The sequence below is a fragment of the Heloderma suspectum genome, chromosome 7 (genome assembly GCF_057233095.1).
Source record: "Heloderma suspectum isolate Gila_16-S chromosome 7, 16-S_ref, whole genome shotgun sequence".
NCBI lineage: Eukaryota > Metazoa > Chordata > Lepidosauria > Squamata > Helodermatidae > Heloderma > Heloderma suspectum.
In genome coordinates this window covers 65,967,885-65,990,213 of record NC_139464.1, presented here as the reverse complement: position 1 = coordinate 65,990,213, position 22,329 = coordinate 65,967,885, and positions in this window count along the sequence as shown.

The window sequence follows — 22,329 nt, the reverse complement described above, 5'->3', positions numbered from 1 at the left end:
GTGTGTGTGAGAGAGAGAGAGAGAGAGAGAGAGAGAGAGAGAGAGAGAGAGAGAAGGCTGGTGGCCCCAGTGTCAGGGGCGGTGAATCCGCTCCAGGTTTCAGTCAGAATTCTAAAGGAGTTATCAAAGGTATGAAGCATCTTGGATAGCTCCTTTAGAGTTCTGAGTGGTTCTGCCTGAAATCCAGAGCACTGACATCAGAGCCACCAGTTATCTAGCTGGTTACTATCTTCCCAAGTATTCTCTGGGGCCCAGAACAATTTTGTCTCTGCTTTCCTCCTTTTTTTCAGTTTTTCTTCTCAAAAGCCTTTTAAACCGGAATATTTCATTGATAATACAAGCATCCGCCATGTATTGTTAGGTCAGAATAGGACTGATTTTGCAGCTCCTAACTGCACAGATACCCTTACTAATTAAAGAGGTCTCAAGTGATTCCAAACGGAAAGTATTGTGATTCTCAATTAAAGCAGAAGAAAAGCAAATCACTCTTCACTCACTGAGGGATGAAATGGGTCCTGGGAAAATTAAAATTTCAGAATTACAGTACCCTGCCACTCAGGAAGAAAGCTCATTCTCCTATCAGTTGTATTTCATTGTGGCTCTCATCTGAAACGAGAAAAGAATACATTTTGATAATAACTAATATCAATCAGGAATAATTACAAAGAAATATGAGTACATTAGCATTGCCTCCTGCCTGCACTGAAGTGAGAAATTGCTACATAGGAAAGGGTGTGCAAAAAATATGAAGTGTGTATGTGAATAGAACACTAGTGCACTTGAAATATACAAGAGAGCAAGACTTCAGGGAAAGTTTAAAAAAATCAATTTGGTTTTGTTTTCAGTTCCAACTATTCTGCTGGCAAGCATGAAAGAACCAATACGTCCTTTAGGAGGAAACTGTGTTTACACTTGACAATCCTAGTTTGGCAGAACACTGCTTAGTTTAAGTCTTTGACATGGTTTATAGAAAGTGGCTTTGGGCCTCTAGTAAAAGGGCTTCAGCTTACGTAACACACAACATCCTTTATATCTTTAGTCAGATGGTTATGGGAGCTGTCTTTCAGAGAGTCTTTGGGGGCTTTCAGACTGCTGTTTGGGGAAGTGTTGGCTTTGGTCTCAAGCTGATTTTTTGGTTTTGCTGCCCATATTGATCTGATTTACTGCATTGTTTCTTACTGCTTTAGATTATTGTATTTTTAATTCAGACTGTAAACTACCTTTCAGACCCACTCAGACAAAAGGCGAGGTGAATAATTAATATCCAACATATAATTCACCCAACAAAAGACAAATACACAATTACTGCTCTCATATACTGCAGTAAAGCAAGCCTGTTTGCCTGTTCTCTCTGACTCTGTCTCTCTCTGTCTCTCTCTCTCTCTCTATGTATGTATACATATGTATGTATGTATGTATATGTATGTATGTATGTATATATATATATATTTCCTAGATTTCTGATAAAGAGATTTGTATGTAGTGCAGAGAAGAGCCCTTCCTGTCCTCTCTCTCTCTCTCTCTCTCTCTCTCTCTCTCTCTCTGGCTGTTAGAACAAGAAGGGCTGTTCTCTGCACTACATACAAAGATCCTCCTGCAGCTATGATTATGCTGAGGTATCGACAGGCAAATCTCTTTATCAGAAATCTTAGACTTTAGTATTATTGCAGGTGAATCTGGTGAGGTGTCCAGAGCACAACCTTGTCCAATTTTCTTGGATGAGTTTCAGTTGGTAGAGCTCGAGGACATGGACAAGGTGCCTGGACAGGTTTGTGCAACCACTTCCATAATGGATCCTTGCCCCTCTTGGCTAATAAAAACTAGCAGGGACGGAACGTAGGGAGTTGATTAATGCCTCCTTGCGAGAGGGAGTGGTGCCAGACCACCTGAAACAGGTGGTGATGAGTAGGGATGTACGAAAGTCTTACCTGGCTCCACACCGGGCAATCTGCGGTGGGGGGGAGGTGCTCCGTCCCTCCCCCCGGAATCCTGCCCGGCCAGCTCCACTCTGCAGCAGCTCTGCAGAGCCACTGGCCAGGGCTGGCCGCAGCCGGAGTTCTGGCCATGGCCAGGCTGCTGCGGCTGCAAATGGCGGCTGTCGTAGCGGCCGCCATTTATGTCCTTGCAGTCAGCCATGATAGACTACGTAAGTATTTATGTAACCTATCACGGCAAAGAGCAGGGACGCAAATGGCGGCAGCTATGGCATTTGTGCCCCGATCTTTGCCGTGATAGGCTACGTAAGTATTTACGTAGCCTATCACAGTAAAGGCAGCCACGCAAATGGCAGCCATGATGCTATTTGCATGGCTGCCTTTACCGTGATCGGCTACATAAATACTTATGTAGCCTATCACAGCAAAGAGCAGGGGTGCAAATCACGGCTGCCTGTAAGGACGCAAATGGCGGCCGCTACAACGGCTGCCATTTGCGGCCGCAGCAGCCCAGCAGCGGCTGACTGGAAGACCAGCCGGAGCCGCCACCGCCACATCCGCCGCCGCAGTCGCTGCCGCATCCACCGCCAGGTAAGATCCGTCCCAGGGGGATTCCGCAGGGTGGCGGGTGGGAGGCCGTTCTGCCACAGATCTTGGGGGGAATCTCTTTAGAATCTCACCGGAGTCCGTGGCGGAATTCTCTGACATCCCTAGTGGTGAGACCACTCCTGAAGAAATCCTCCCTAGACGCAGAAAACCTTAATAATTACAGGCTGGTTGCAAATGTTCCATTCCTGGGCAAGGTCCTTGAGTGAGTAGTTGCCAACCAGCTCCAGACACTCTTGGATGAGACCGATTATCTGGATCCATTTCAATTGGGGTTCAGGCCAGGTTTTGCTACAGAAACAGCCTTAGTCACCCTGTATGATGACCTGTGTCTGGAGAAAGACAGGGGTGTGTGACCCTGTTGACTCTCCTTGATTTCTCAGTGGCTTTTGATACCATAGACCATGGTATCCTTCTGGGACGATTGTCTGAGCTGGGAGTAGGAGGCACTGCATTGCAATGGTTTTGCTCCTACTTGGAGGGTTGGCTCCAGAAGGTGCTGCGTGGGGAACACTGCTCGGCCCTGTGGATTCTCCAATATGGGGTTCCACAGGGGTCAATTTTGTCCCCCATGCTGTCTACATGAAACTGTTGAGTGCAGTCATCCGGAGTTTTGGAGTGTGTTGTCATCACTATGCTGATGACATGCAGCTCTATTTCTCATTTTCATCTTCTTCAGGTGAGGCTGTGGATATGCTGAATCAGTGCCTGGATGCAACAATAGACTGGATGAGGGTTAAAAAAACTGAAGCTCAATCCAGACAAGACTGAGATGCTGTTGGTGGGTGGTTCTTCTGACCAGATGGAGGGTGCTCATCCTGTTCTGGATGGGGTTGCACTCCCCCTGAAGGAGCAGGTCCATAGCTGGGGGGGGGGGTGTCCTCCTGGAACCAGCTTTGTCACTTGAGACTCAGGTGGCCTCAGTGGCAAGGAGTACCTTCTACCAACTTCGGTTGGTGGCCCAGCTATGCCCCTATCTGGGCAGGGACAACCTGGCTTCAGTTGTCTATGCTCTGGTAACCTCCACGTTAGATTATTGCAATGCACTCTATGTGGGGCTGCCTTTGAAGATAGTTTGGAAGCTGTAGCTCATGCAAAATGCAGCAGCCAAATTGATAACTGGGACCAGAAGGTCCGCACATATAAGTCCAACTCTGGCCCAGTTGGACTGGCTGCCTATATGCTTCCAAGCTCAATTCAAGGTGCTGGGTTTAAACTATAAAGCCCTACATTGCTTGGGACAACAATACCTGATGGCATGCCTCTCTCAAATTTAACTTAACCATATGCTACATTCAGTATCTAAGGTCCTCCTTTGAGTGCCTCTTCCAAGGGAAACTCGGAAGACAGCAACAAGGGAAAGGGCCTTCTTAGTGGTGGCCCCCCATCTGTAGAACAAGCTCCCAATGAGGTCCACCTGGAACCGACATAATTATCTTTTCAGCTCCAGGTTAAGACCTATATCTTTTCCCAGGCATTTGGGAGCACATGATGAGTTTTAATCAGTCCTGGATGTGTCTGTAGTTATGACTGACAGTTCAAAGTTGCTTTTAGTTATATGTTGTTTGTGTATATTGTCTGTGTGCTTTAATGCAAATAGCTTTTAAACTTTTTTATATTGTACTTAATGTTTTAACTTCTTTAAACTGCACAGACAGCTTTAGCTATGGGGCAGTATAGAAATGTAAATAATAATAATAATAATTTAAAAATGGATTAGCTTCCATACCTTTATTATTTTTTTGTTATTAAACAGCCTAACAGAAGGAAATTCAACAGGCAAACCTTTTCTGGTTTGGACATAAGAACAGTTTCACCTGGATGTAAGTGTGTTGGGCTAATTTTAAATGCAAATGGTACAGGGCCACTAAAAATGCTAGCAAACCCAGAGTTATCTGCACACACAAACACGTTATTTGACTCAATGCATCCTGTCATCAGAAGTGAGGCAGGTGGCGACTGGGATCAGGTCCTTCTCAGTGATGGCTCCTCTCCCCAAAAAGAAATTTTGCTATCTTTGGGGCACCTGTCAAATAGCCTCTTATTTCCCCAGGCTCTTATTTGTCAAACTGTGATGAGATTATTGCCACCAGTTCCAATCTGCCATTTGTTAATTTTGCTAGTATTTTGATATATTCAGTTTGTTCTTACTGTATAACCTACCTTGACCCACTCCTTGAGATCCCCTAAGCCCAGACCATGTAGGACCTTAGAGGTACATAACCACATAAGAACCCTGTTGGGAAAGGGGCTATGTAGTACCTAACTCAAGTCTACCTCTCCTATAAGGGGAAGGGGTCATGTATGAGATGGAGCTCCTAGGTGAGCTGATTGTCACAACAAGCTGTCCATGCACCTTTCCCTGTCATCAGAATGAGATGGCTTACAGAGAGCAGAATCCAACAGGGTGCTTACAACCCTGCCGATTCCCTTCTGCCCTGCCAAGTGCCTTCCGCAAGCGGGGGTTCCTGCCGATCCCCTTGCGCAAGCAGGACTCACTGCTTACGCAAGGGAGATTTAGCACTTCCTAGAGAAAGCCTCAAAACTTGCAGAAGCACTCCCGTATGTGAGCTCTACTGACCTGCCTCCTTCCAGAAATGAGAATTTCTGCTTGTTTCTAGTTGCCTTGGAAGCACTAATTTGACATTGCACAAGTGTGGGTGGTGCTAGCATAACAGAACTGGCAGGCCATAAGAGGATCAGCGGGGGTGTAAGCATTCCGTTGGATTCTGCCCAGACATCCCCTACACCCTGGTCTTAATTGCTAGCATGTTGTGCCATGTCCTTTTAATAAAGCAGCATCTGTTAAATCCCAGCTACCTATGTCTACCTCTTTATTTTATCCCCCTCCAAACACACTTGCTTTGATAATATCTGGACCAGTAACTAGCCTTAGCACTGAAAATCTGAGCAGGCAGCAGGTCATGAACCAATGATAGAACCATTTGCATGAGTTCTTCTCTTTGCCCACACCCCCACCCCTGTATCGCAAACCTACAGAACTGTATTTTCACGGCTGCAGAATGTTGGGCCTCTGGAGTACATGGAATAAGACCAATTTCCCATAGCACTTCTACTGGAAGTTTTAAAAAGCATTCACATGTGGAAACTAGGAATTAGGCAAACATCATGCAAACTGAAGATTTGGAAAGAAGGCAGAGCAGCGGAAACAGAAACAGGATGGCGCACAACTGGCTGGCGGATACAATAAAATGGGTGTGCACATATTATTTATAGTTTAACACAATGTATGCATTACGTGAGACACAACATTTAAAAAATGAAACAGGAAAAACGAGAAAGTTATAATTATTCATTAGCACAATGGTGACATCCTGTACCAGTCAAAGTGCCATGTTAATTATGCCGTCATTGAAGCCCATATCAACATATTTATACCTGAGCACTTTACAGTCACTGTAAAGTAGTGATGAATTATTCATAATACCCTGAACGTATTGTTCTTGGATTGATCAGACTCTGCTAAAAAGGTGTTAAGAGTGGAATGCAGCTCCGAGTTTTACCAGATTTCACTCACCTGGTGACATTGACAGAGTTGCTCACTTCCCTTTTTAAATTACATAAACCAGGGTGATCAACTTTCAAGAGCATTCCTATCTTGGTTACTATCTCTAAGTTAAGTTTATGGCATTCGATTTGGGTGCACACAGCGCTATAGCATTGGTGAAGCTAAATGCTATGAACGTGACCAGTGCTTGAACGGGTGGCTACTGGGAGTTTCCTGAAAGTTGCTGTGATACTTCAAAAGGAAAAGTGGATGTAGGTGAAATAAATAAAATAAAGAGAATGAATACAATTCTTGACTGTATTCTGGAATTTTCCAAATATTTTGAAAGCCTGTGGAATAATGGCCTCCTGTGAAAGCATACTGATGCAACATAAAGGAAAATAAAATAATGTAAACATTTATATGCTGGAGAGGAGGGGGGAAATTTGTTTATTTATTATCTTTTAATAAATAATATAATAAATGAAGTCTAAAATTTTAATAAATTATATATTAGTCCAAAATATTTATATTTTAATGTATGTAATTAATATTTAAAATATTAATTAATTAATATGTAATAATTAATAATTAATATTTAAATAATAATTATATATTATTGTTCATGGGCCAAAGATATAAATATCGTATCTGCATAATATACTCAAATAAAATAAAACTTATCATGCCTAAGACATACAGCATCAGACCCATGTGTCATCAAGTGTGAATTGTGATTTGTGTGATTGCCCAGATCGTCCGAGCACCAATTTGAAGCTCACCTCACCTAGTTTCCTGTATTCATTTGAACACTTTTCCCATTTCGGTCCAATGGGGAAAGTGTGCATTTCGAGTGGGAAAAATACACATTTTCAAAAGCACACACCCAAAATGCGCACTTCCCCCCAATAAAGTGTAAAAATGTGCATTTTAAAAAATACACATCTTAAGGAGTGCACATTTTTAAAAATGCACATTTTTTTCCAGGACGAACTTGAGTTAAGGAATTTGCAAGCATTTCTGAAGAATACTCTCTCCTGCTTGTGTTCATGTTCAGGGTTGCAATCATGGCATATTTGCATGAACATTAACAAAATTCCTGTGCATCCCTAAGACAATGTACATACTGGGAGTGGGGGCTTGGAATCAGAATTACAGTTTCAAATTTTAGCCAAGGTTCTGTGGAAAGTATTCATCTTCCAGTCAACAGTACACAATTTTTCATTTATTTTAATCATTTGTATATTGTATTACACAGTAGATATCTGATATACTATCAAAAAGCAAATAGCAATGATAATTTTACAGGAACAATTTAAATTACTGCGTTATCCATATGCTAACTGTGTGATGCATATAAAAGGGGTTTGTTGTTGTTTATTTCCACCTGCCATATTCTGAAATACTCTGGAAAGAGAAGAATGGCTAAGCCTGAGATGCAGCAGTGCGAATAAGATGGCTATGAAGACATAAAGAGCCACCAATTTGGTCACAGGACTGTTGTGTAGAACATTAAATCAACTGCCTAAAATAGACTACATGGTGAGATAGGTGAGATGGGCTGGAGACTGTAGTTTCTTTACTAAGCCCCCTCTATGAAACCAACTATTGGTAATTTTGATAAATGATAAGCTGTGAATTTATGGAACAAAATGCAGACTGAAGAGCCATAAGGTATCCTGATATCATAAGATACTCCATAAATCTGTTCAACTGCCTTCATACTTTTCTCATAAAATGTCAGATTTATGGCTTTCTCTTTTGCTCCAGAAGACTTTCACCTGATACCTTGTTCCCCTGTAGGAGGAAACATTTTAAAACTAGAAATAGTCCTTTATATTACTTTCCTATGGTGCACAAATTCAGAGGCATACAAAGTACTCCTCAGGATACTTAAGTATCCAATTTTACCTTACCTTAAACTGTATCCTCCAGAGGTCAAAGTGTCCATTGTTAAATTAGCAAAACAGATTTGCCTAGGAAAAGAAAATGTCATATATGTGTATGCATGTGTGTGTGTAGATACATTCAGCAATCAAATTATTTGGTGGCCTTGGGAATCTCATCATTTTGTTTATCTGGTAAGATTTATGACTCTTCTCAGCCACAAGAACCCTCAAAGCAAGTTACCATAAAATTATAGTAAATCATCATTAAAAAATATATATATATCTTGGCCAACTATCCGTTTGTAAAACCAGAATTAATAGCCTGCTTCAGGCTGAGGTGAGCATAAGCAAGATATAGACTGCAAAACACTTTCCAAATTACAAGTCCAAGCCTGTTGTCCCATTTCTGCCACCAGTGCCATGTGGCTCAAAATCTTACCTTACCAGAAGAAGTCCAATGGGGGAAGGATAAGGAAGCTCAGGGGAGCTATCCAGCAGAGAGTGTTACAAGACAGATGTTGTTTCAGCAGTGGCATGGCTCCAACTAAGCAGCTTTATAGAGGATGTTGTTGTGCCATCCCTTCCTTGCCTGTCATTAGGGCCCTGTTGCAGACCATACTTCCCCCTCATGAATAGGGCTCAGGGATATTTGACATGCTGCCAGATGGACACTGGGCCTCCACCTGGAAATACTGCCACCTCTGTCCTACAGGGTGATGAGTCAAGGCACTTCAGTTCCTCAAATCCTGCACCCTCCTCAAGTGGGCCATTCCCCTTGGTGGTAGTCTTGGGAGGGCTATTGATATCCACTGGTCCCCTTTGACACCTGCAAATACTAGGACCAGGCATAGGATACTCCTCTTCTAAGATTTCATATACTTCCAGCCTGGCCCTGCCAGGAAGGCAGTGGTGCATGACACCTCTGCTCTACAATGTGGAGCATAAGATCAGACAAAGGACTTGTTATGAAGGAGCTCTCTTTTGAGTGGACAGTACTGACTCCATTCTGAGACACAGCCAAAAAGCCAGGCATCTTCATCCCCAGCCTCAGCAAAGGTGGGAGAAAAGCATAGGAATGGGGCTAAGAGCATCATGAAAGACTAGATCAAGCAATTCAGTTTCTAATGGACTTCTTAAAATGCATTTCCCAAAGGCAAAGGTGGGGGTAAAAATTCAGCAAAACATGAATGTGTTGGATAGCAAGAGTGATAACTGGTAAGTTACCTAGTCAACTACCTGCAATACGCTCCCATTGTTGAGCTCCAGCCTTGACACCTGTCTTTAAGACGGTCATTGACATGCAAGGTCATCTTTTGTTAAAAGAATAAAAAGGTGTCCCCAACCAGTCGTGTCCGACTCTAGGGTGCGGTGCTCATCCCCGTTTCTAAGCCGAAGAGCCAGCGCTGTCCGAAGACACTTCCGTGGTCATGTGGCTGGCATGACTGAACACCGAGGTGCACGGAACGCTGTTACCTTTCCCGCCGAGGCGGTACCTATTTATCTACTTGCAATTTCTTGCTTTCGAACTGCTAGGTTGGCAGGAGCTGGGACTGAAGCCGGGAGCTCACTCCGTCACGCAGCACTCGGGTCTCGAACTGCTGTCCTGCTGACCTTCTGGTCTGCAATTCAGCGTCTTAACCACTAAGCCACCGCGGCCCCTGTTAAAAGAATAAGAGATAGTAAATAGGACCTTTGTTTCCAGCAAGCACAGCCATCATCCCCAAGCACCTTCTTTTGCTATACGTGATGGAAGGCCAACTCAGTCTTTCTCCCATAGCAAGTAGCACAATTTCCAGTGCCTATGAGCAGTGTCTGGCTCATCAGAGTGGAGATGTCACTGCCTTTCTCTGAACTGTATAAGAAGCCTGGGGTTGGGGCAGTCCTCAGTCCCCCTCTTCCCAGAGGTGTGGGGCCATGCTGCTGAAATCACTCAGAGTCTCTCCTGCCAGAGGAAAGACCCCATGCTGGAATTGCTGAAATCGTTAAGCTCCTTGCTTACCAGAGCAAGGTGCCAACAGTGGGTGCTTTGCCTCCCCTAGTCAAGGCTTTCAGCTTTCCTTCCTCTTCACCTGAACACACACTAGTTCCTGTCTGCAGGAAAGGGCTTCAGCCCAAGGAAAGGTATATTGCTTTTGGAGGTTGTACCAAGAACCTCCAAAAGAATTAGTACAATTTGTACTAACTGTAGCCTCCACCCCTGCTTTCCCTTCTCTGTGTGTGTAGGCTTCAGGTCTCAGGAATACTCCTTCCCACTAGGGATGCTGGAGAATTCTGCCGTGGACTCCAATGAGGCTGGATTCTAAAGAATCCAGTCCCCTGGAGTCCATGGCGGAACAGAACACTTACTTCCGCCTCCCTGTGGAATCCTCTTCAGCTGGATCCTCCAGCTCTGGATTGCCAGCGATACAGCCGCCATGCCATACTGCTGGCTGAAGGGGACTGACTGCAGATGCAAATGGTGTCCAGGATGCCATTTGCGTCCCTGGCCCTGCTTTTCATTCACATGATAGGCTAGGCAAATATTTGCATAGCCTATCACGTGAATGAAAAGCAGGGATGCAAATGGCATCCAGGATGCCATTTGCGGCCGTAAAAGTCTTAGTTTAAGCTAAATGCAGCCATTTACAGCAGTATTTACCTTAAACTAAGACCTTTATGGCTGCAAATGGCATCCTGGACACCTGCAACCACAGTCAGTCAAGTCCCCTTCAGCCAGCAATATGGCATGGCGGCCGTATCGCTGGAGCTTTGGAGCCGGGCAGCGGCTCCACAGAATCGCCGTGGAGCCAGCCGAAGAGGATTCTGGGGGGAGAAACAGATTGCCTCCCCACCGCGGGTGGATTCCCCACAGACCGGCAGGTAGGGAATCTGCCCATCCCTACTTCCCACTGTCTTGAAAGTTACTTTTAGGCCTGGAGCACAGCTTCATGAAGGATGCAGCTAATTTCCCCACCAAAGCATAACTTGGTGAAAGCTGGAGCATCCCCAGTTGGTCTTTAGTGTTAAATCCATTTGCTCAGCTACATCCCCCCAAAACTAGCTTGTGCATTTGAATCTTTGTAAACTTCAATAGATGTGCCACTGTGGCATTATCCTCTCTAAAGTGTCTGAGTGCAGATCTCTTTGGGTGGGAATTGTCTTCTTAGCCAGAGACGCTCTATTGCAGTGTCTAAAGTTTCCTTACAAGCAGTGTGTGAGTCTCATTAGAATGTGTGCAAATTTGTACATGGGTCTAACTAGAGCACATCATGCAACAAACTCCAACTTGGCTAGGGATGTACGAAAGTGACTTACGTTTCACGGATTATGTTGATGGTGGGGGGGAGGCGTTCCATCCCTCCCCCCAGAATCCTGGACGGGGGGGAGGCGCTCCGTTCCTCCCCCAGGAATCCTCAAACGGCCGGCTGTGCTCTGTGGCAGCTCCGCGGAGCAGCCAGCCAGGCCCGCCCCGGCCAGGCCAGAGCCATCTGCAGCTGGATTTCCGGCCACAGAGGGCTCTGGGTAAACAACAACAACCGCGTACGCAAATGGCGGCGGCTATGGCCGCCGCCATTTGTGTTCCTTCTTTTTGGCCATCTTAATCTACGTAAATATTTACGTAGACTATGACGGCGAAAATCAAGGGGAATGCAAATAGCTTTAGCGGGCGCTATTTGTGTCCCTTTTTCATTCACCATTTTAGCCTACGGAAATCTTTATGTAGGCTAAAATGGCGAATCAAAAGGGGACGCAAATAGTGCCCGCTACGCTATTTGCGTTGCCCTTGATTTTTGCCGTCATAGTCTACGTAAATATTTACGTAGATTAAGACGGTAAAAAGAAGGAACACAAATGGTGGCGGCCGTAGCCTCTGCCATTTGCATACGCGTTTTTTTTTTTTAAACCCACCCCCAACCATGATAGGCTACGTAAAGATTTATGTAGCCTATCACGTCTTTTTTTTTCTTTTTTTTTAAACTTAGCCATGATAGGCTACATAAATCTTTACATAGCCTATCACGTCTTTTTTTTTTTTTTTCACAAGCCTGGAAATGGCGGCGGCAGCCGGTCGGAAGACTGCCTGCCGCCGCCGCCGGAGCCGCCGCCGGAGCCGCCGCCGCCCGGAAGATCCGCCCCAGGTAAGTCTCGTCCCGGGGGGATCTGCGGGGGGACAGGGGGGGTGGCAGGCTGTTCCGCCACAGATTTCAGGGGGCCGAATGCACTGGCATTTGGCCTCACCGAGATCCGTGGCGGAATTCTCTGACATCCCTAAACTTGGCACCACGACCTTGGCAATCAAAAAAACCAGCAGCTGCCATTAATGTTGCCACCCTGTTAGAGAAAAGTTGCCCTTATAAAGTCCAGGAGTAGAAATTTACAGCATGGGAACTTCTCTTTGTTGTTACAGTCAAGTGGGGTGAAGCTAGCCAGCTCTGCTCTCTTTCCAAGGCACAGGATTCCACAGCACAGGCAGCAGAAGCCGAAGTTTGTACTGAAACAGTCAGTGGGAGGATCAGGATCTAAAAGTGCTCTATAAAATTTTCATATTCAAAGAGGTGGAGTTTAGGTTTAACTGCAATTGAAAAGTAAAGTCAACTTTTAAGAATATCAATAGGGATCACTATAAATATCATTTAACATATAGATCGAGGGGGGGGACAACTTGTGGCTCTCCAGATGTTTTGCCTACAACTTTCATCAGCCCTAGCCAACATAATGCATGGTGAAGGATCATGGGAGTTCACAGAATCATAGAATCATAGAATAGTAGGGTTGGAAGGCGCCTATAAGACCGTCAAGTCCAAACCCTGCTCAATACAGGAGGCCAAAACACAAGTAGAACCACAAGTTGCCCAACCCATGATGCAGATGATGGCTGGGATCCCCCCCCCTCAAAAAAATAGTAGAACTATATCATGTGCCTAAGAAGGCTCTGACCATATGTATTTCTCAAACAGCAGCACACACACACCTCCACATGTTACATGGTAAACTGCTTTTCAAATGGAAGGGGCTGGGTTGGATTTTCCAACTTTTGATCTTTTGCTTTTAAAAAGCAAAAAAACAAAAATAAAAATGCCATGGGACATGCTTAGTCCCACTGTACCCAAGCCCTTGGATGCATCTAAAGTAGTTTGTTTGAATCCTGTCTGATCAGTTTTATCTGCTGATGGTTAACCAAAAGACCTGTTATTGAAAGAAACATGCCTAGCTCAGGCAAGCATTTCATAGAAGTTCTAATTCAAAGAGCTCTTGCTCAAAAACACTTCCAGTATTATTTCATTGCCTGCTGAGTCTGCCGTTAACAGCAGTTCATAAGATCACATTCTGAGGTTGAATTAGCTGTATTTTAAATTGATTGTCATGGGAGCCTCGTTATCAAGAGTTAAATGCATTAAATACATTCCTTGAAGGGAGCAAAGGGTTGTCTTTTTCATCTTTTGCTAAAAGGACTTGGGCAAAGAAGTGGAACATAAGATTTCTCCTTCTTTTTTATTTTGAGCTTTAGTCAAAAAAGTGGCAAGTTATAAAACAAGGGAAAAAAAGCTATGAAAACTGCTGGTTTCCCAGTATCCAGGGGTTTAGTTCCCTGATCTGATTACCTAGGAAGATTTATGTATATGGCTTACATAAATCTTCCAATAGTTTCCCTACAGCTGTACCTACAGCTTTAATAATAGTAAAGCATCAAGTATCTGAAGTGGCCGTGGGATTTTGTGTTTACCATTTAATAAATTGTGTCATTTTGGGGGGTAGCTCATTAGTATTTTTAAAGTCACAACAGGTGGCCTGCCTGCCATTTGGCAAGTTCACCTCTGGAGCCATTAACAACTTTCTTTAGTTAAGTGAAAGGCTATCAAACCAAACTAGTTTTCTTCATTGTAAAATCACATCCTGGGGACTTTGTATAAGGTTTTAAGTACAAGTAGATCAGGACATGATTGCTTTATTGAAGTTACAATGTATTTTAATCAAATGCTTTTTGAAGGCTGAAATCTAGTTACGGGGAGAGCAATCCTATGGCCGCTAGACAGTGTCTAGGGGGCCATAGGATTTTTAGATTTCTGGGAACCAAGCTCCCTCCCTCACCCCCTCATAGCCAGCGTGGTTCTCGTTGGTCTCCATGCTCAGAAACTAGGGATGTATGAATCCCTTACCTTGCTCCGCTGAGGGGCATCCGCAGTGGGGGGGAGGCGCTCCGTCCCTCCCCCCGGAATCCTGCCCGGCCGGCTCCACTCCGTGGCCAAGCTGCGGAGCCGTCAGCTGGCTCCGGCCGCCCACAGCCAGACATCCGGCTGCTGGGCAGCCCTGCAGGGACGCAAATGGCAGCTGTCATAGCTGCTGCCATTTGCGTCCCTGTATTGAGCCATGATAGGCTACATAAATATTTACGTAGCCTATCACGGCAGGGGGAAAAAACCCAGCATACGCAAATGGCGGCAGCTACTGCCATTTGCGTATGCTGGGTTTTTTTTCCCCCTGCCATGATAGGCTACATAAGTATTTACGTAGCCTATCACGGTAGGGGGGGAAAAAACCCAGCGTACGTAAAGGGCGGTAGCTGCCGCCATTTGTGTATGCTGGGTTCCCCCCCCCCGCCGTGATAGGCTATGTAAATACTTACGTAGCCTATCACGGCCTCCGCAGGGACACAAATGGCATCCCTGCATTAGCCGTAATAGGCTACATAAGTATTTACATAGCCTATTACGGCTTGAAGAGGAGGAAGCGAATGGCGGCCGCAGGACGGCCGCCATTCGCAAAGCAGCACGGACAGGAGCAGGTAAGTGCTCCATTTTGCGCGCCTTTCATGGGGTGGGGGTGGGGGGGACTTGGTCCCGCATGCCTTTCGTGGGGTGGGGGGCGGGGGCTTCATTCTGCGACGGATTTCGGGGGGCCGAATGCACTGGCATTCGGCCTCACCGAGATCCGTCACGGAATTCTCTGACATCCCTATCAGAAACAGAGCACAGAGAGGGAGAAATGGGGGCTTTCCTGGGGGCGAGGAGAGGAGAAAACTGTGGAAGCCTCTTTACAAGGCTTCCTATGCACCGCGCAGCCTCCCCCCTCTTGCTCCGACATGCCCTGGCTAGACAGCCAAAATTGAGCATCTAGCTGAAAATGCAAGGCAGCTAGAGCACAGAGCCTCTGAATTCAGATGCTGATGTCTATCCCAATAGGATTGCACCCTAAATTCTTTTATTTATGAAAGAGAATATATTCTGTTAACCTCTATCCCCCATCATCTCATTATGTGGTGTCCTTGCTAACTGCAGACTTGTAGTATAAAACTGTGCAGTTTCACATATTTACCTAGAAAATAGTATACAAAATTTAAAATATGTTCATTTAATATTCTTTATATTATTTGAACCCCTTCATGGATCACTGCCTTGTTGTGGCGAAGGGGCTTGCGTAACTCAGTGAAGCCATAAGCTATGCCGTGCAGGGCCACCCAAGACGGACAGGTCATGGCAGAGAGTTCTGACAAAATGTGGTCCACTGGAGAAGGAAATGGCAATCCACTCCAGTATTCTTGCCAAGAAAACCCCATGGAACGTATCACAAGGCTAAAAGAGATGACGCCGGAAGATGAGCCCCTCAGGTCGGAAGGTGTCCAATATGCTACTGGGGAAGAGCAGAGGGTATTTCCAAGTAGCGCCAGAAAGAGTGAAGCGGCTGGGCCAAACCCGAAAGGACACTCAGCTGTGGATGTGTCTGGCGGTGAAAAGAAAATTCGATGCTGTAAAGAACAATATTGTTTAGGAACCTGGAATGTCAGATCAATGAATCAAGGTAAGCTGGAGGTGGTCAAACATGAGATGGCAAGATTGAACATCGACATCTTGGGAATCAGCGAACTAAAATGGACAGGCATGGGCGAATTTAATTCAGGTGACCATCATATCTACTATTGTGGGCAAGAATCCCTTAGAAGAAATGGAGTAGCACTCATAGTCAACAAAAGGGTGGGAAAAGCAGTACTGGGGTACAATCTTAAAAATGATAGAATGATCTCAGTACGAATCCAAGGCAAACCATTCAACATCACAGTAATTCAAGTCTATGCCCCAACCACTGAGGCCGAAGAAGCTGAGGTTGATCGGTTCTATGAAGACCTACAACACCTTCTAGAACTAACACCAAAAAAAGATGTCCTCTTCATCATAGGGGATTGGAATGCTAAAGTAGGAAGTCAAGAAATCACAGGGATAACAGGCAGGCATGGCCTTGGTGTACAAAATGAAGCAGGGCAAAAGCTAATAGAGTTTTGCCAAGAGAACATGCTGATCATAGCAAACACTCTTTTCCAACAGCACAAGAGGCGACTCTACACATGGACGTCACCAGATGGTCAATATCGAAATCAGATTGATTATGTCCTTTGCAGCCAAAGATGGAGAAGCTCCATACAGTCAGTCAAAACAAGACCTGGAGCTGACTGTGGCTCAGATCATGAGCTGCTTCTTGCAAAATTTCTGCTTAAATTGAAGAACATAGGGAAAGCCACTAAACCTTTCAGGTATGACCTAAATCATATCCCTGATGAATATACAGTGGAGGTGAGGAATAGATTTCAGGGATTAGACCTCATAGACAGAGTGCCTGAGGAACTATGGACGGAGGTCCGTAACATTGTTCAGGAGGCAGCAACGAAATCCATCCCAAAGAAAAAGAAATGCAAGAAAGCCAAGTGGCTGTCTGATGAGGCTTTACAAGTAGCTCACGAAAGAAGGGAAGCGAAAAGCAAAGGAGAAAGGGGAAGATATACCCAACTGAATGCAGAGTTCCAGAGAATAGCAAGGAGAGACAAGAAGGCCTTCTTAAATGAACAATGCAAAGAAATCGAGGAAAACAACAGAATGGGAAAGACTAGAGATCTCTTCAAGAAAATTGGAGATCTCAAGGGAACGTTTTGTGCAAAGACGGGCATGATAAAGGACAAAGAAGGCAGGGACCTAACAGAAGCAGATGAGATTAAGAAGAGGTGGCAAGAATACACAGAAGAACTATACAGGAAAGATCTGAATGTCCCTGATAGCCATGATAATGCGGTCACTGAACTTGAGCCAGACATCCTCGAGAGTGAAGTCAAGTGGGCCTTAGGAAGCATTAGTAACAACAAAGCTAGCGGAGATGACAGTATTCCAGCCGAGCTATTTAAAATCCTAAAAGATGATGCTGTTAAAGTGCTGCACTCAATATGCCAACAAATCTGGAACACTCAACAATGGCCACAAGACTGGAAAAGGTCAGTTTACATTCCAATTCCAAAGAAGGGCAACGCCAAAGAGTGTTCAAACTACCGCACCATTGCGCTCATTTCACATGCCAGCAAGGTGATGCTCAAAATCCTACAAGCTAGGCTTCAGCAGTATGCGAACCGAGAACTACCGGAAGTACAAGCTGGGTTTCGAAGAGGCAGAGGAACTAGAGATCAAATCGCCAACATTCGCTGCATCATGGAGAAAGCAAGAGAATTCCAGAAAAACGTCTATTTCTGCTTCATTGACTACGCTAAAGCCTTTGATTGTGTGGATCACAACAAACTGTGGCAAATTCTTAAAGTGATGGGAGTACCAGACCACCTTACCTGTCTCCTGAGAAACCTGTACGAGGGTCAAGTAGCAACAGTAAGAACCAGACATGGAACAACCGATTGGTTCAAAATTGGGAAAGGAGTACGACAAGGCTGCATATTGTCACCCTGCTTATTTAACTTATATGCAGAGTACATCATGAGAAACGCCGGGTTGGATGAATCAGAGGTCGGAATTAAGATTGCCGGGAGAATTATCAACAACCTCCGATATGCAGACGATACCACCCTAATGGCAGAAAGCGAAGAGGATCTCAAGAGCCTCTTGTTGAGGGTGAAAGAGGAGAGTGCAAAAGCTGGTTTGAAACTCAACATTAAAAAAACGAAGATCATGTCATCTGGCCCTATCACTTCCTGGCATATAGAAGGGGAAGAAATGGAAGCAGTGACAGATTTTACTTTCTTGGGCTCCAAGATCACCGCAGACGGTGACTGTAGCCATGAAATTAAAAGACGCTTGCTCCTTGGGAGGAAAGCTATGGCCAACCTAGACAGCATAGTAAGAAGCAGAGACATCACCTTGCCGACAAAGGTCCGTCTAATCAAAGCTATGGTTTTCCCAGTAGTAATGTATGGCTGTGAGAGCTGGACTATAAGGAAGGCTGAGCGCCGAAGAATTGATGCTTTCGAAATGTGGTGCTGGAGAAGACTCTTACGAGTCCCCTGGACTGCAAGGAGGTCAAATCAGTCAATCCTAAAGGAAATCAACCCTGAGTGCTCATTGGAAGGACAGATACTGAAGCTGAAGCTCCAATATTTTGGCCACCTAATGCGAAGAGAAAACTCCCTGGAAAAGACCCTGATGCTGGGAAAGACTGAAGGCAAAAGGAGAAGGGGACGGCAGAGGATGAGATGGCTAGATAGCATCACGGATGCAATGAATATGAACTTGAGCACGCTCCGGGAGAGAGCGCAGGACAGGAAGGCCTGGCGTGCTATGGTCCATGGGGTCACGAAGAGTCGGACATGACTGAACGACTGAACAACAACAACATATTATTTGACTAGAGTTCCTGTTTGATTGTTTCCCTTTTAAATTAAAACTTTTATTTTTTAAAAAAGACCACTAAAACATCACATGCTTCCAGACCATTCAGCGCGTAATCCTATGGCTGGCAGGGGGATGCTGGGAGTTGTAGGACTTTTTTTCTGTCTGAACATGCACAGGATTGCACCCTTAGTGAGTAATCTGGCAGCACCTGATGCTATAGCACTGTTGAAGCTAAGTGACTGCAAAGCTGATCTGTTTGGCCAAAGGCACACTAATTTTTCTTCTCCCTTTGGACCATCCCTTGTAGTCAAGAAGATTGACGTATATATATATATATATATATATATATATATATATATATATAGTCAATCACTGAATTAATTAATCACTGTCATAAACAGTGACAGTTTATGTGGACTGAGATACTTGTCAGCTAAGACAGGAACTGTTTGTTGTCATCTGTGAAATTGCTTGAACAGTTTAATTTGAGGTGAAATTTTGTTCCTGTTTTTCTGTATGTTCGGTGTTAAGAAAAGGCCACATCCCACTCTTGCCTACCTGCAGTCCTACGTATAGTTTTTAGACCTGTTTGGTTTTAATCTTACTTCCTGACCCATTTTATTTTACCAAATGGAAGCCCTGGACAGCTAGTCCCTAAGAACTAGGCTTCATGAAAGTTAGCTGTGACAGAAAAAACTGTTCATGTGAGTTCACCGTAAGAGGAGGGACCATTGCTTAGTGATAGAGAATATGCTTTGCATATAGAAGGTCCCAGATCCAATCCCCAGCATTTCCAATTAAAAGAATTGTAGCAAGTGATGGTAAAGATGACCTATTCTTGAGACCCCAAAGAGCCACTACCGTCAGAGGAGACAATACTGGAATAAATCATTTGCCCTGGTATAAGGCAGATTCCTTCTACCTTATAACACCATCAACACTACCTTAGAGACCACGGCCATATGTGTATCATCTATAGACAGAATGGCCAAGATAATTTCTTTGAACTGTCATAGCATATTCCTTGAACTCATATTTAACACACCCTGTAAGTTCTACACCTGCTTATGTCTTTTCCTGGATAAAATAAATGCAAGGATCTGGTAGACAATTGAATAAACTAGTCCTTGCTCTCTGTTCTTCTCTCAGCCCCCTTTCTTACTGTGAGAAAAGCAATAATGGAATATCAAATTCTCCCATATTATAGCTTGCTCTCCCACTGCATGCTTTATTGCTATATAAAAGTAAACCTGAGATATTTCAGAAAAGAGCAAGCTAGAAAAATACAGCTGAATGTTCATGTTTGCCAGTGATTTCTGCTACACTGTGGCCTTCAGAAATAATTTTCTCCCCATTTCTGATTGAAAGAATGATCTTAGAAGCACAGGTCATGTTTCAGAGTGCTGCTCAGGCCATAGGTGAAGGCATTTTAAAAACCCAAGGCAGATGGAGGTTTTCAGAGAGACATTAAGCCCTTTCACAGCAAAGCCTTCAGAAGAAAAAATTGTTTAAAGTATGATGCTCATAAAAATGTATAGTCACTAACACATAAGTGTATGAATAGATCTACATCCAATATTTTTTTTTATTTTCATTTCTATACCGCCCAATAGCCAAAGCTCTCTGGGCGGTTCACAAAAATTAAGTATAAATGTATAAATGTTATAGAGACAATTCACCTAGTCCTAAGCACAGGTATGTTGAGCACTAGGTTGATGTGCAAGTAAGTGTGCAGAGGATCAGAGTACTAGGCTATTGTTGCTTTTACAAGAGATGCAGGAATAGTTTAATTTCTTGCATCTGGGTGAAATATCACATAGATTATGAATGAACAAAGAATGTTGCACACTCTTTAACACAGCTGTGATCCACATTCTTTCATGTAAGTAAGTCCCATGTATTCGCAAAGGACTTCTAAGAAGATTTGGATATTAAAAACAGTAAATGCCCAAGAAGAGAGTTCTGGTCCAACCGGATTATCATGTTGCCCTTCAGGGGATGCATGTCAATTTCATTCAGGATTCATTCAATAAACTACGATTTCCACTGCAAGAGAGCCTATGTAAGAAAGGTGGGAAATATTAACTAATATGCAAAGGACCTGACATTATCTGAGGACTACTTCAAGAAAGATGTGTTTTCACTAAGAAAAGATGTTAGACAGACTGTGCACATAGGCAAGGACTATAAAGGCACTCCTTGGGAATATTATTAGAGAGACATATCATATGAAGTCAAAAAGGATTCTTAGCCTGCATTGATATACCCACACATCAGAAAGTAAGCACCACTGAATAGAACTACATTTACTTCTGAGTAGGTAGGTATAGAAAGGCACAGTTACTATTTTTTCTATTTCCTACTTTTATGCTTATTTTAAACATATTTACTTAGAAGTAAATATGCATAGGGTTGGAGCTAATAGTGATGTTTGATTACTACTGAATCCTGTTTGGATTATATACAAATATAGTAAGTTAGCATAATATTAACTAAAGTGTCTAACATAATCCTGGATTAAGTTACCAAGGTTGTATAAGCATGAATATGCAGTTCCTATGAAAAATGAGATATAAATGAGAAATCTCCTCTGTAGATTGAAAAGTGCGACAGAAATATTTAGTAATGATAATGCATATAAGGCCATGATCCTACAGATGTACCCAACAGGTAAGGCCCATTGAACACATACAATGGGAGTTACTTCTGAGTAAAGATGCATATTTTGCATCTTATTTTGCATCTCATTTTCTCTACACCATGCATAATTTTGCACACCTTTATCATGTCTTACATTTTCTCTAAGCTAAACAAAGGCTATCAATGGCTACCAGTCTTGATGGCTATGTGCTACCTCCCATGTCAGAAGCAGTATGCCTATGTACACCAGTTGCTGGGGAACATGAGGCAACGGTGCTGTTGCACTCATGTCCTGCTTGTGAGTTTCTGGTCAACAGCTGGTTGGCCACTGTGTGAACAGAATGCTGGACTAGATGGCCCCTTGGTCTGATCCAGCATGGCGCTTCTTATGTTCTTATGTTCATAGGATTGCTGTGTTAATGTCGTATTTTAACAGTGCAATCCCATGCATCGTTACTTAGATGTAAGCCCCATTGTGTCAAGTGGAGTTTACTCCCAAGTAAACATGGATAGGATTTCAGCTAAAATGCACACCTGAAAAAACACTATACAGAAACTGTGATGTACACATAATGTACATGCAACGCTCCAGAACATAAGAAGAGCCATGCTGGATCAGACCCAAGGTCCATCTAGGCCAGCATTCTGTTCATGCAGTGGCCAACCAGCTCCCTGTGGGAAGCCCACAGGCAGGATATGAATGAACAACACCCTTCCCTCTTGTTCCCCAGCAACCAGTGTTATTTATCTATTTATTTATCTATTTATTTATTTTTCATTTCTATACCGCCCAACAGCCAAAGCTCTCTGTGTACATAAGCATACTGCTTCTGATGCTGGAAGAAGCATATATAGCCATCAGGACTAGTAGCCATTGATAGCCTTTACCTCCAGGAATTGGTCTAATCCCCTTTTAAAGCCATCCAAACTGGTGGCCATCACTACATTTTGTGATGGCGAATTCCATAGTTTGACTAAGTGTTATGCGAAAAAGTACATCCTTTAATCTGTCCTGAATCTCCCACTGATCAATTTCATCAGATGATTGACCCCATGTTCTTATATTAATGTCTCCCTATTAGGGGTGTACGAACCCTACTCACCTGTCTGGTCCGGGATGTCTGCTGGGGGGAGAGGCAATCCGTCCCTTCCCCCGGAATCCTTCCCGGCTGGCTCCGCTC